Genomic DNA, 13155 nt, shown 5'->3' on the forward strand with positions numbered 1-13155 from the left:
TCTAGGCCCATGATAGAGCACTTAACAAGAAGGACTATAAAATGTATCTCTTCATTTTTCTGTCTTTACATTCCTTGCTTTAATTTATTATGCTGTTTTTAAGATGGCACCAGAGATTGGTGGCACTATACAACACTTTTCACTGTATTTTGTAACAAGATGCACTTGGCAATAAATAAATCAAATAAACCATCAAATCTCTGTGCTGACCATGGTGCCTTTCTAAACTAATCCCATCTGCCTGCAAGTGCTGTGTATCCCTCTATTCTCTGCTTGTTCATGTGCCCGTCTCAGTGCATCTTAAATGCTATCATACTTCCTTCTACCATCTCCCCTGGCAGTGCGTTCCAGGCACCACAGGCCATAAACGTAGATAAGTTCACATTGTGGCAGAATCGAGACTTTTTTTGTCAGCGTGGCATGAAAGCTTCTCAGTTTTGCTGAGCTGAGCTATCTTATTGAGTTTCCTCAAAGCTGGATGCATGAGTGATCACTGTTGCAACTACATGTGAACCAGGATAAGCCTATTGTGTTTCCACCACTGCGTCTTTTCATCTTGCAGAGGGTCATTACAATGGCATAACACAGAAACAAACAGAAGATTGGGGAAAACAATTATCAGAGATGAAAAGAAGGTCAGAAACTAAACTAATTCCAAAATAAATTTACACATATTCATGTTTTGAGCTATCAGTTATAAATTGCTCATATTGATGGGGAGGTGGTTATATAATGATTATATCACTGGACTGTTAATCCAGAACCCCAGCTTAATATAAAAAACTGAAAGAACTGCAGATGCTGGAAATCAGAAACAAAAGCAGAAATTAGGATATAACTCAGCAGGTCTGGCAGCATCTGTGGAGAGGAATCAGAATAAACGTTTTGAACCCAGTGACCCTTTCTCAGCACTTGTTCAGAGCTGAAGAAATTCTGAAGAAGGGTCACTGGACCAGAAATGTTAACTCTGATTTCTCTCCACAGATACTGCCAGATCTGCTGAGTTTTTCCAGCAATTTCTGTATGTTCTCCAATTTAATATTTTGGGGACATGAGTCTGGATTCCACCATGTCGGATGGAAAAAATTGTTTTCAACAAACATCTGGAATAAAAAAGTAGTCTAATGGCAGTTTATATCTACTGTCAATTGACATAATACACCATCTCGTTCATTAATGCCCTGTAAGGAAGGAAACTTCCAGCCCTATCCTGTCTGGCGTGCATGTGAATCCAGACCCACAGCAATGTGGTTGACTCGTAACTGCCCTCTGGGCAATAAATGCTGGCCTGGCCAGTGATGCTACATTTCATAATAAATAAAGAGACAACAAAGTTTCATTTCACATTCTTCATCAGGCCTTCTTATACTATAAAACTCACCAGGCAATCTTGCTGCAATTGTTTGATTGCCAGACTGATCCAGTCATCAGACTGACCAATAATACTATTATTTATGTTCAGGAAACTAAAAAATTAAAACTTGGCACACGCAGCCTTGTGCTTCTAGGTGTCGGAGGGTTTAGATGGTGGTGCAAGGGAGGCTCGGTGAATTGCTGCAATGTAGATTGCACATGGTACACTCTGCACTTGTGGTGGATGGAATGGTTGCTTAAAGGAATGGGTGGGGTTTCAATCAAATGGCCTGCTTTGATATGAATGGCATTGTGTTTCTTGAGTGCCATTGGAGCTGCATCTATCTGGGCAAGTAGTGAGTGTTCTATCACAATCCTGACTTGTGGCTTGATAATGGTGGGCAGGCATTGGGGAAACAGGAGATGAACTACTCATCACAGCATTTCCAGTCTCTAACTTATTCTGGAAGCCACAATATATACATGGCTGGTAAAGTTCAGTTTTTGGATACTAGCAAAAGCCATTTCCTCCCAACCCCAATATTGAATTGAGGAATTCAGGCATGGTATGCCACATCAGGGAAGATGATTAGATTCTCTCTATTGTTAGAGATGATTATTACCTTGCATTTGCATGATGTTAACATTACTTGCCACTCATCAACATAAGCATGAATATTGATCAGGTCTTGCTGCACATGGGTATTGTTGGGTGTAAATGATCCCACAGCAATGTTTTGAAGTCAACAGGGGAATTTTCCACTGTGTTCTGCCAAATGTTAACCTCTCAACTAAACTAAACCCACGCATCATTTGGTGATTTACCTCATTACTAGCTGTGGGATCTTGCTGTACATAGTTTTCCAGTATTACTATAGTAACGTCATTTCAAAAATACTTCATTGACTGTAAAACTTCACATTTGGGATCAAATCAAATGCAAGATTCTTTTCTCTTTACCAGTTTTGTACCTTTGATAAAGAGAGCAGATATTTTGCACAGAACCTTAGTTATGTGCCCGTTTAATATACTAAATGTAGGATCAACAAAAAGCTGGAGTCTTAACTCCTTCAGTACACTGTTATTCTTGTAATGATGTTCTTGCATCCCACGGCTGTAGTAATGACACAGCTATCTCTTCAAGGCTGGGGCTGCAGAAGGAACTTCAAGTGTTCAATGAGCTAAGAAGTTCCAGATGTTTTGCTGACCTTTTTGGATCAGACTTTGGGGCCTAAACGGTTACTGTAAACCTCAGGTCCTCAGAAATTTGGCTCACAGAATGAAGCTGCACATTTTTTCCTGACTTTTATCTTCATTCTACAGCAAACACAAAGAAACTTCAGAAAGAACAAATTGCTATTTAGAATGTCTTGTATTTAGTTAGGGTTCTTTTGTTTTATCAATTTGTTCAGAGTACATTTGCGCCAGGGTGTCATGTACAGATTTTTTTAGCTTTTGCATGTGTTTCCAATAAGCTGTAGAAAATAAGAGCTTGCGCTCTGATGTAAATTTCAGGGCTCTTTTAAGCTCTGTCCTTACCCTGCATTAAAACATGTATAATTGCTCCAAATTCTGAAGTCTCTGCCGCTTTTAATTTTTTTTTAGTTGGCCAAATAAAAGCTCAAAAGGATGCATGTTCCCTGGCATTAGCATTTCATATGATTGTACATGACAGACTATTTACTTTCAGAGGCCCTGCAAAGGATAACCAAAAAAGGGCATGTAGCAAGACATTTTTGGCAGCCAGCAACCGTTTTCAGGGTTTTTAAGTCTTGTTTCTTGATGAGTGGCTTCCTGAGCATGCCTGGGGAATGACAGGCATTCGTGGACGGAGGCTGGCCTTAAACTTGGGTTTCAACACTGATTGGCTCCCACACAGAACAAGCTACAGACAATGCATACTAGTGGCTGTCAACTGTAAACATAGAGGAGATGTGTTCACTTGGCATTGACTTTGGGAGGGGCGTAAGTATGACTGGAGTTTTATTGAATAGAACTGTGTATGTGTGTGTGTTTTGACTGCCTGTACTTCCTCGCAGTTCGGCTGCAGTCTAGCTAGTGTTGAAAGCCGGCCAGGGTTGAACCGACAGAGGTAAGATATGGACTTCTGGTATTCCGTGTAGTAAGCATTACTTCAAAGAAACTAAAAGTTTGCATTGAGCAGATGCATTAGAATTTATCATCTGTTGAACTTTTTTAAAGGAAGTCAGAAAGTACCGTCTGATTTGATTGTTTCTGGAAAGTGGCAGAGCAAGAATTGACAAAACCTGTGAGTCTGTGTGCATTGTGCTGAAATGTTGCATTGTTCGAAATATTTTCTACGGCTGCTTTAGTTCGTTCTGTCCGCAGTGGGAAGCAGCAAGGAGTGCAGAGTGAAAACTTCTCAGTAAAACTCGAAACCTTTCCACACCAGAATAATTTCGTAGCTGGGTACGTGCAAGCCTCTTGCTGCTTCTTGTTTTAAGTTTAAATGGACGCTGGGAGAGGAATACAGTGCGGACGGTCACTGTGGTTCTCGGTTTGTTTTTCCTCCCTGAAGTAAAAGACAGATTTTATTCTAGTCAGCTTGACATGTTGAGACGATTTTTAATTGATGGTGAAGTCGCTATCTGTTTTTAGACTCGGAGTTGCTTCAATCCGTTCATCATCCCAGCTGGAATGTTGCAGTGGTTTGCGTTCTGGGAACTGGAGAATCTCCTTCAGGCTGTCCACGCAGTTAAACTATTCCCACACCTCCCTTTTCCATATCCTCAGCCTACTGAAAAATGGTTTTCGAGAGCATTTCTCTGATTGCATGTTCCAACAGTACATCTCAACATTTTTTTTTGATTTTCCCAAACCATTTTCATGTTAGGTGAGCTCCTACATATTGGGGGAGGGTTGAGGGGGTTAAAGGCATTAGCCCAAAGCAAAATGATGATAAGATTTAAGGTGCAGACTTCAGAACTGTCTGCTCCACCGAGCTCCTTGCTTAATTTTCTTGGGAAGGCTGGCAGCATGCCAGTATTTTGAAAAGTAAAGAGGTTAGCTAAATATTTGCTGGCCTTCTGTGAAACCACATCTGATAAGGCATCCATGTTAGGAAAAAATGAAGGGTATGCACTCAATGCATAGGCCATATAAGGAGCAAATTTAACTTGGTGACAGACGATGGGTTTAACCTATGGAATGTAAGTATGCATTTGAAAAAGTTCTGTGGCACTTTAACATGGAAAAGTTGAAAAAGTCCAACTTATTGGTACATGCACTGCACTGCATATCTCTGTGGGTTGCAGTTATTCATGGTTATGTGTAACCTGCATTCACTTTGTTAAGCATTAAGTTATTGTTAGTTTTGTTCTGTGCCTGTTTGTAAGGCCAATATAAAATTTGGTTTGTGCTTTGATTCTGATCTAATCGTTTATCTATGATCATGTCTTGTTACTCATCATTAGTCTCTGATTTGGCTTTCTAATAGTACCAAATACATAACTGTGGTACAGACTTAAAAATCTAATAAGACTGCAAACTGTCTGAAGATGTTTTTTAAAAATGGCTAATTATATAAATTAAGCATCAGTCTGGCCTTACTGTGAACACTGCATAAATAGCAGAGTTCTTTTCATCTTGTTAATTAAACCCTTTCTTGATTAGACAGGTTGAAAGCATTCTTTGATTTAAGATTTATATTCTTCATGAGTAACCTGACTGAGATAGCTGAAAATACTAAAATGCAAACCAGAGCCCACAAAATCGCCCAGCCTAATTAGATCTGTCCGATAGTGATGTTAGTCAGGATTGCATAAACGTCTGGGCTTTCACTTGAGAGAGTCACTGCTGAAACATTACAACCAGTAGAAAGTCTGAACTGAAGAACCATAATTACGTGAAAGGTTTGGGCTGCAAAAGAGTAAAGGAATCATTTGTGTTCTTTAATAACTTCTCATTAAGGGTTAGACTAAACCACAACCATAGCATTGGTGTGAAGTAACATCATATTGCATCAACACTATGATTTATTCCAAATGCCAGGTCCTGTATATTACTGTAGAGAGCGGAACTGTAGCTCTTTTGAATGTTACTCTATTTACTGTTATGCAGTTACCTGACTACGTACAGAAGTTCTACATTTCTGTGTGGCCAGAATAAATTTGCATCAGTGTTGAAATTATGTGAATGTATTGTGATTACCGTACTTTGGTATTTGAGTACGCATTAGTTTCCTAGCTGGCTTTGTTATAACCCATATAGAATTAGACTAATTATGGATGCCTACAAGGCTTGAGTCCCAATTTGCATTTATGCACGCATAGTATACACCTTGGGCCCTCACATGTGGCAGTTTTAATGCAGGGGTCAAGTAGTCTCTTTTATATTCATTCACCGGATGAGAGCACGGCTGGCTAGGCCAGCATTTATTGCACATTTCTAATTGTCCAGAGGGCAGCTGAGAGTCAGCCACATTGCTGTGGGTCCGCAGTCAATGTAGGCCAGACTAGCAGTTCTTTCCATCAATAACATTAGTGAACTAGGTGTGTTTTTCTGACAGTTGATTCCGGTCATCATTCGACTCTTAATTCCAGATTTTCATTGAATTCAAATTTCACCATCTGCTGTATGGGATTTGAAATCAGGCCACAAGAACATTACCTGGGTCTCTGGGTTAAGAGTGCATTGATAATACCACTAGGCCATTGCCTTGTCTTATGTGAGAATGTAGTCGGTGAAGGCATAACCTTCTCTGTTCCTCTACGCCGATGCATGGTGGGAAGGCATATTGACAGTGCTCCCACTCCACTGCCAACAATTCTTAAGGTGACCAGTTAATGCCAGCTTAAGGGCATCATCCCACTGCTGATGGGATTAAACTAGTTGTGAGCAGAACTTCCACCCTTGGGGTCCTTGACTCTTTGGAAGGACTTGCTGCTGATTTACCAAGGGCCCACTACACCAAGTGGGGAACATGACTAGCAAGCCCTTGTAAAGTTGAATGCCTGTCAGTGGGCTGCCAAGACGTTTGTGTGTGGTGGGGGGGGGGGGGGAATGTTACTGGGGGGCCCCTCATTTTAAAGTGTCTGTGTGATGGAACTGCCATCAGGAGGAAGGTTGGCTCCTTGAAAGCCATTCCATGGCCCTTGCTGACAACTCGCCCACTCTTTGTCCTCCCTCCCCTTCCCAAAGGAAACTCACCTATGGCCTGGGGTCTTGGCCCTCAGTTGGGTGTCTTACTGGCATTATCCTCACCTTCCTGGTGGTGCTGCTGCTCAGTAGAACTGCAGCTCCTGATTGGTACCTGCTGTCAATGGATGGAGTTTCTGCCCCTAGGTTTTGACTTTGGACAAAGGTCTACTATTGGCCTGTCAAATGCTGCAGTGCTACATATTGGGTCTTCCCAGTAAGAGGTGACTGGGGTTTGTGCCAGTTCTCCAGCCAGCACCAAATCCCCCTCAGCTGCCTCTACACAATTCCGTCCATTCTTGACTTTGCTTGATTGGTGTCCGTCAGGTGGAAAGGAGCAAGCCAAGCAGGTTATTTGACTGTCGTTGAGATCTGGACCAGCTGCAGTAACACTGTCGAGTTGGTTTCTCAGTTCCTTGTAAATTGTTCAAATACTGAATGTAACTGCATATCTTAACTTTTATGCTCCGAAAACTAGTGCTGAACTTTTAAGCTAATTTCTTTATTTTTCTATTTCTATAACTAAGATTTTGTACCTAGGATGGCACTGTGTGTGGCAGCATTGTACACTTTTCACTGTACTCCAGCACATGTGACAATAAAACCTAAATCTAAAAACAAAACTAATATCATTGTATTATGTCATTACCATTTACTTATGTAGAGAATGGGAACTGATCTCGTTTGTTTGCAATTCACAATTATTCAGATGACCACAAGTTACTCAAAGCTAATTCTGGATGCATTTACATGGCACAGCTTTGGCTTTGGCGCAAAGCCAGAATTTATTGTAAATGAGGTGTAAATTAAAACTAAAGAGAAATAGACTGAGGTTCTCTCCTCCCAAAAGGATTTTGGTCTCATTTCTTCGGGTATCTGCCACGGCCTGATTTACAGTCAGGCTGCATTTACATAGCAACTGTACCATCTCATTCTTCATCCTGATTATAAATGCACGAGGTCTTTGATCAAGTGGTGCCTTGCCCTCATCAGAACACACTGAACTGAAGTGCTGTTTCACTGAGGAAGGACTGGAAGGAGAATTCAGAGAAGAAAATTGACTGAGAGCATTGCCATTTACCTTCATGGGAACATGACACTGCTAGGACATGGGTGTTTGACACCGCCAGCTTTGACAAAGTACGTAAGGAAAGCAATAAATGATGGACCTTGAATATTGCTGATTCGTAGTGACTTTTGATTACATTATTACATGTGCCTGTTTTAAAAGTCTGAGAGAAGTGTTTCTTTCTCATTCATTGTAAGGTCATAATCGCACTTAAGATTATGTTTAGGAATACTTACTTAAGCCAAAAAAGAACTTTAAAATAGAATTTTGGTTTACATTCTATCATTATGTAAGTGTATATGTTTTGGGTAGAGACCTTTAATCACTCAAATGTATTATATATTTTGGGTTAAAGCTGGAAGTTGTAAAACAAAATTGAACGCATTAATAAGTGACAGGCGGAACTCATCAAGCATTGTAACTGTGTCGCTTCATGCTTTAAGAAATTCCATTGCTTCATAGCAATGAATAGCCTTGTCTCCACAAAAAAAAATGACATTCCTTTACAGATACTTTGTGGTAGAAGAGTTACATTTTCAAGTGGAGCGTAAACTGGGCAGAGGCTGGGAGGGTCATAATGCTGGGCTGGCTAGGAAAGGCCAGCAGGGAATCTGTATGACTTTATTGATGGGCCTTCATTATAACTCAGTCATTGACTTGCAGGCCCAAGTTACGTGACCCCATCTTACTGGGACTGGAAATCTTAAGATGCACTAGCATCTTGGAAATAAAACGAATGAGTCCGTTGGCTAGTGAGAAGAAGCCATCACCTTTGTGGGATATACAGTAAATATATTAAATGTGGAAGAAGCCTTTTAAGGTTCAAAAGCCACAATGGATTACCACACATTAAGGCTGAGTGAGTGTCTGTACTGCAGTTGCACCATGATTAGTGCCTGCTGGTGTTCCGCAGCTGATAACTGGTTCTGCTGGGATTTGAGGAATGTGTGGTACTTGGGAGCAGTCAAGTTTCATAAATTTTACTTTAAACCTATTAGGGGCTTGATAATAATTTTTCTGAGCGATAAGTGACCATCTTGAGCACAAGAGAAGTATGGACTTTATTTTTTTGCTGCCAGTTTTCATTGATTTACCTCATCTCATTGCACTGGTCTTACTCCAGGACTTTTAAGGCCAGGGAAGTATGCTCATCAAGTGTAAGGATGCCCTGCCACAACACCAACGTTTAAAGGTTAGGGCCCAGCACCACGAGGATTACAGTGGAGGCCTGGTAGAAGGGCCAAGGGAAGTCAGTGTCATTCAGACCTTAAGAAGCTAATGCAAATTATCATGCAGTTTCATCTACTGGTGCAGCCAAGTCTTCAGGTTAGTTCTGGGATTCTTAAACAAGCCAGTTCCCAACACAGTACAACTGGTTTGCTGTGTCATATATTCTCTTTGCTAATGTTCTTCAGTAAATTAAGTCAAATATATTAGCTCTGCTGTATTAGAATTGAGAAGATAGCCCTAAATTGGTGCACAACTGAGGCATTTTCTTGGAATGTTAAAGGCTACACTCTGGTGATGTTTCTCGCTGACACTTGTGTTTATAGTCCTGTGTGTAAAAACACAGGCACTTTACTTGGCAGTAATGATCCAATAGCACCTCCTTATTTAACAATGATGACCAGACAGGCAAATACTTACAAGTGATTCCTTCTTTTTCCTTGCACTTCCTCCCAGTGACTAATTCTGATGTCACATTTCCTGTTGGGAAAGGAGGATGGCATTAAAATAGGGGTTTGAAGGCGAGGAATATGATGTTGCTTCAGCTTTGATCTACATTTTTAGACTAACCTGGAAACACATCAGAACTGATTAGTCTGTTAGTACTGATACAAGGATTGGAGTAACTATTGGCTCAGGTGTAATATTCCCACCTCTGAGGCAGAAAAGTTGAAGTCAAGCCCCACTCCAGATGACCTTAATGGAGACTAAATTGATGACATATTGAATTGCTGGTTCCTCCCTTCATAAACACTCATGCAGCCTACATGTTATTTGTACATCCAAGAAAGTATCCCAAAGTATAAGACCAATTTAACAATGAAACTAGTGAATTCAATGTATCAGCTGTATCTTTGGCAGCATGTGAAAGATTTGAAATTGGGGCAAAGGTGCGAGGGAGCCACTTCCCCTACATCTTCTCAGTTAGTAGCCTCAAGAATCTTGTGCATGAGACTGGAGTCAAGACCTGTCCTGTGGAAGAAGACATTAAATGGACAGCCTATTAAAGACTACTGTGAGCAGTATTATCTCTCTCAGTTGAAAAGAAGAACAAGGTCATAAAGTGCAGGAGCAGAACTAGGCCATTCAGGCCAGCCAGTCTGCTCTGCCATTCACTCATGGCTGAGATGTTACTCAACCCTGTTCTCCTGCCTTCTACCTGTAACCCTCGTTCCTCTTACTGATGAATGACCTATCTATCTCTGACATAAATACACTCAACAGCTTCTGAGGTTCCACAGATTCATCACCCTCTGACTGAAGAAATTCCTCCTCATCTTAGTTTTAGAGTGTTCATTCTGAGGCTGTGGCCTCGGGTCCTAGTCTCTCCTACTAGTGGAAACATCTTCTCCACATCCAGTCTGTCCAAGTCTCTCAGCATTCTATACATTTCAATGAGATCCCCCCCTCAACCTTCTGAAGAGGCTAGCTAGCCCATGTGCTTAAGCCTCTGGTCTTTTGGTCTGTATAACATGTGTAGACCACACAACAGCTTTAAAGAAAGACAAAGTTGGAGCCCTGCACTACTGGGTATTTCCTGCTTATCTTTCAGCTTAACGTGCTTTGCTCAGTGCTGATAAAACATGTGCCTGTTTTAAAATTTTTTAAAAATCCATATAATGAGCTTTGGAGAGGCTGTCGGCATTTCAAGTCCTCCCACAAGTCAAAGAAACAGCTACCACAGCTGATTTCTATAATTCACTAGCCTTATTTAGTTGATTCTGTCCTATTAAAATGTCTCACTCATGAAATATCCCACATTCGTTTGAATTCATACATACATTCTATACCCAAAAGGAAATGCACAACTCTTTATTTTCCCCTACTTTATCAGCTTCTTCATTGCAATCTGAAACTTTGCTCTCCTAATCTACTCATCTTGACATCATTTAATTTTACTCTGTAATTTTTCCCTTGAAACATTTAGTACTCTTTAAATTTTATTGCTTCCTATTGTTTCCCACCAGCATTCATCTGGAATGTTACAAGCTTCTTCTAATCTCCTTTTCAGTCTGTTACATCTGCAGTGTCTGTACAGCCAGGGCACCAAAATGCTGAATACTACCAGCAATGATAACAAGATCAGGTTCAGTACTGCTAGTCTAACATTTGGTATAGCATATACTTTTTCTGAAAGCTGTGATGAATCGTAGATGAATCTCCAGGTCAAATTGGACAACAGTCAAGTATTAAGCAGATGGAAGCTTTTTATTTTTGAGAGGGGAGGTGATGGCCTTATGGTATGGACTGCTGGATTGCTAATCCAGTGGCTCAGATAATGTTTTGGGGACCTGGGTTCAAATCCCGCCACAGCAGATCATAGATTTTGTTTTCATTGAATTAAAATTCTGGAATTAAGGTTCTAATGATGACCATGAATCTATTGTCCATTGTCAGGAAAAACCCACCTGGCTGGCAGATGTATTTTAAGGAAGGCAACTGCTATCCTTACCTGGTCTGGCCTACATTAGGCTCCAGACCCACAGAAATGTGATTGACTCTTAAGTGTGCTCTGTGTAATTAGGGATGGTTATTAAATATTGGCCTAGTCAGTGATAACTTCATGCTGTGAATGCATTTGAAATAAACAGTGGCTATGATTCCTTGGTTGGCTGTGCTAAAAGTTGCATAATGTGCATTTCAAGGTAAACAAAACAAAACCATAACACACAGTAACAATTAGATAATGGATGATTAACCTATTGTGTGTGTGTGTGAGAGAGAGAGAGAGATATAGGAGGTGCGTTCATAAGTATCTTTTTTATGTTACATACTAATTTTCCTAATAGGTGTTGGCCAAATAAAGAATTGGAAATGGACAAACATAACTTTGGCTTGAACTTTTCAAAGAATTTTCACTCCTTTTAAGTCTGGAGGGTTCACTGGCAATTCTTAATCATTGTTAATGAATAAAGTAAACGTCAGTCATTCTAAGTTGGAAGGAGCTCGGAAAATATTTCTTTTTAATAGCTCCATTTTTTAAAAAATGTACATACCTCGATTAGCGTTCCTTGCTTTTGACCTCTATCCTTTGTATCTTCATCCAAATGGGAGTAAATGTCTCCAATTTTGCCGAGATTTTACATGATGTGATGGAGATGACCAGCTACTGCAGCCTTGAAATTCTGTAGTTAGTGTGATGATTGCACTCGTACTTGCTTATACAAAAGAATTCAATGTTTTGTTCAAATCAAAAAGGCATGTGATTTGGAGAAGATTCTTCCGATGAAGAGAAAGAACTTGTATTTGAATAGTAACTTTAACTAACTCAGCAGTGCCTGCAGTTAATTAAGTATGGTTCAAGCATTGTTATTATTGTATTATGGGAATGGTGGCAGCCAATTTATGTGCATTAAACTGGACAGACAGCAATGAGATATGATTTATTTGTGTAGATTAAGGAGTCAATGTATGGTGGAAGATCAGGATGAACTTATTCAAATTTATGACTAAGCTAAACTGTGCATTAGGATATTTTATCCAATATAGATCTTCTAACAGCACAGCAAGCCCTGAGCTATTAACTTAGATTGTTGCATTTGATTCTGTAGAATGAGCGTTGAACCCACAGTTGATTTGATGCGTGAGTGCTATCACTGAACTCTGATTCACTCCAATCAGATATGTATTTGGATTCTGTTCACACAGACATCCTGTGAAGGAAAGTGTCTGCAGGTTAGAAGATGTTTCATCTGCCCTTTGAATGCGATTAAAAATTTCCTATGTTGCTGAACATTGGCTATGTTCAAGGCAAATAATGAGAGTAATGTGTGTCTTAACCATTATAGAGCAGCACTTTAAAGCTTATCTGTGACTCTGAGGACTTTAAATCCTCTAAATTAACAATTTTTTTGCTGCTGTGAATTGTTGTTGGCAATGCAAAGTGACATCTTTGCAACCACTATTTCAATGAAAATTACCCAGTTGTTACACATGAGCAAATTGAGAGCAATCAATTATAAAATATTAGGACGGTAACACGTTGTTTAAATTTCTAGGGAACAACAAAGACTTGATTTCCATAACTGGTAATGAATTTCGCCCCTCACCAACATGGGCACAATATGTTCTGTTCTCTTTCACCTTATAAGACATACCGCCAAACGTTCTTCTGGTGATGTTCAAGGTAACTTACTTTGTACATTCCATAAATATTAAGTCACAGAATAGTAAAGGCTAGAAATTACCCTGATGTGGTATTTAAAAATATGCAATTAATAGTTTGCAGGTATTTATGAAGTAATACAATATTCTATTAATGCTCTTCATTGGGACTTTGCTCATTTTTTTGTGACAGATCAAAGTCAAAAACTCTAAATGCATATCAAATGTGAACAGACATTTTTGTG

General features: G+C 39.9%; 1 protein-coding gene across 3 annotated transcripts in view; it reads left to right on the plus strand.

The window, feature by feature from the left end:
• The first annotated feature begins 3228 nt into the window (after positions 1–3228).
• Positions 3229–13155, plus strand: part of LOC125463330 (non-muscle caldesmon-like) — a 194853-nt gene continuing 184926 nt past the window's right edge. Inside the window, exon 1 of one of the 3 annotated variants that reach the window (XM_048554514.2) lies at positions 3229–3318. The gene's annotated coding sequence lies outside the window, so the exon portion shown is untranslated. The other 2 variants (XM_048554513.2, XM_048554516.2) reach the window with 2 other exon arrangements.

The sequence above is a fragment of the Stegostoma tigrinum genome, chromosome 25 (assembly GCF_030684315.1).
Source record: "Stegostoma tigrinum isolate sSteTig4 chromosome 25, sSteTig4.hap1, whole genome shotgun sequence".
NCBI classification, from domain to species: Eukaryota; Metazoa; Chordata; class Chondrichthyes; order Orectolobiformes; family Stegostomatidae; genus Stegostoma; species Stegostoma tigrinum.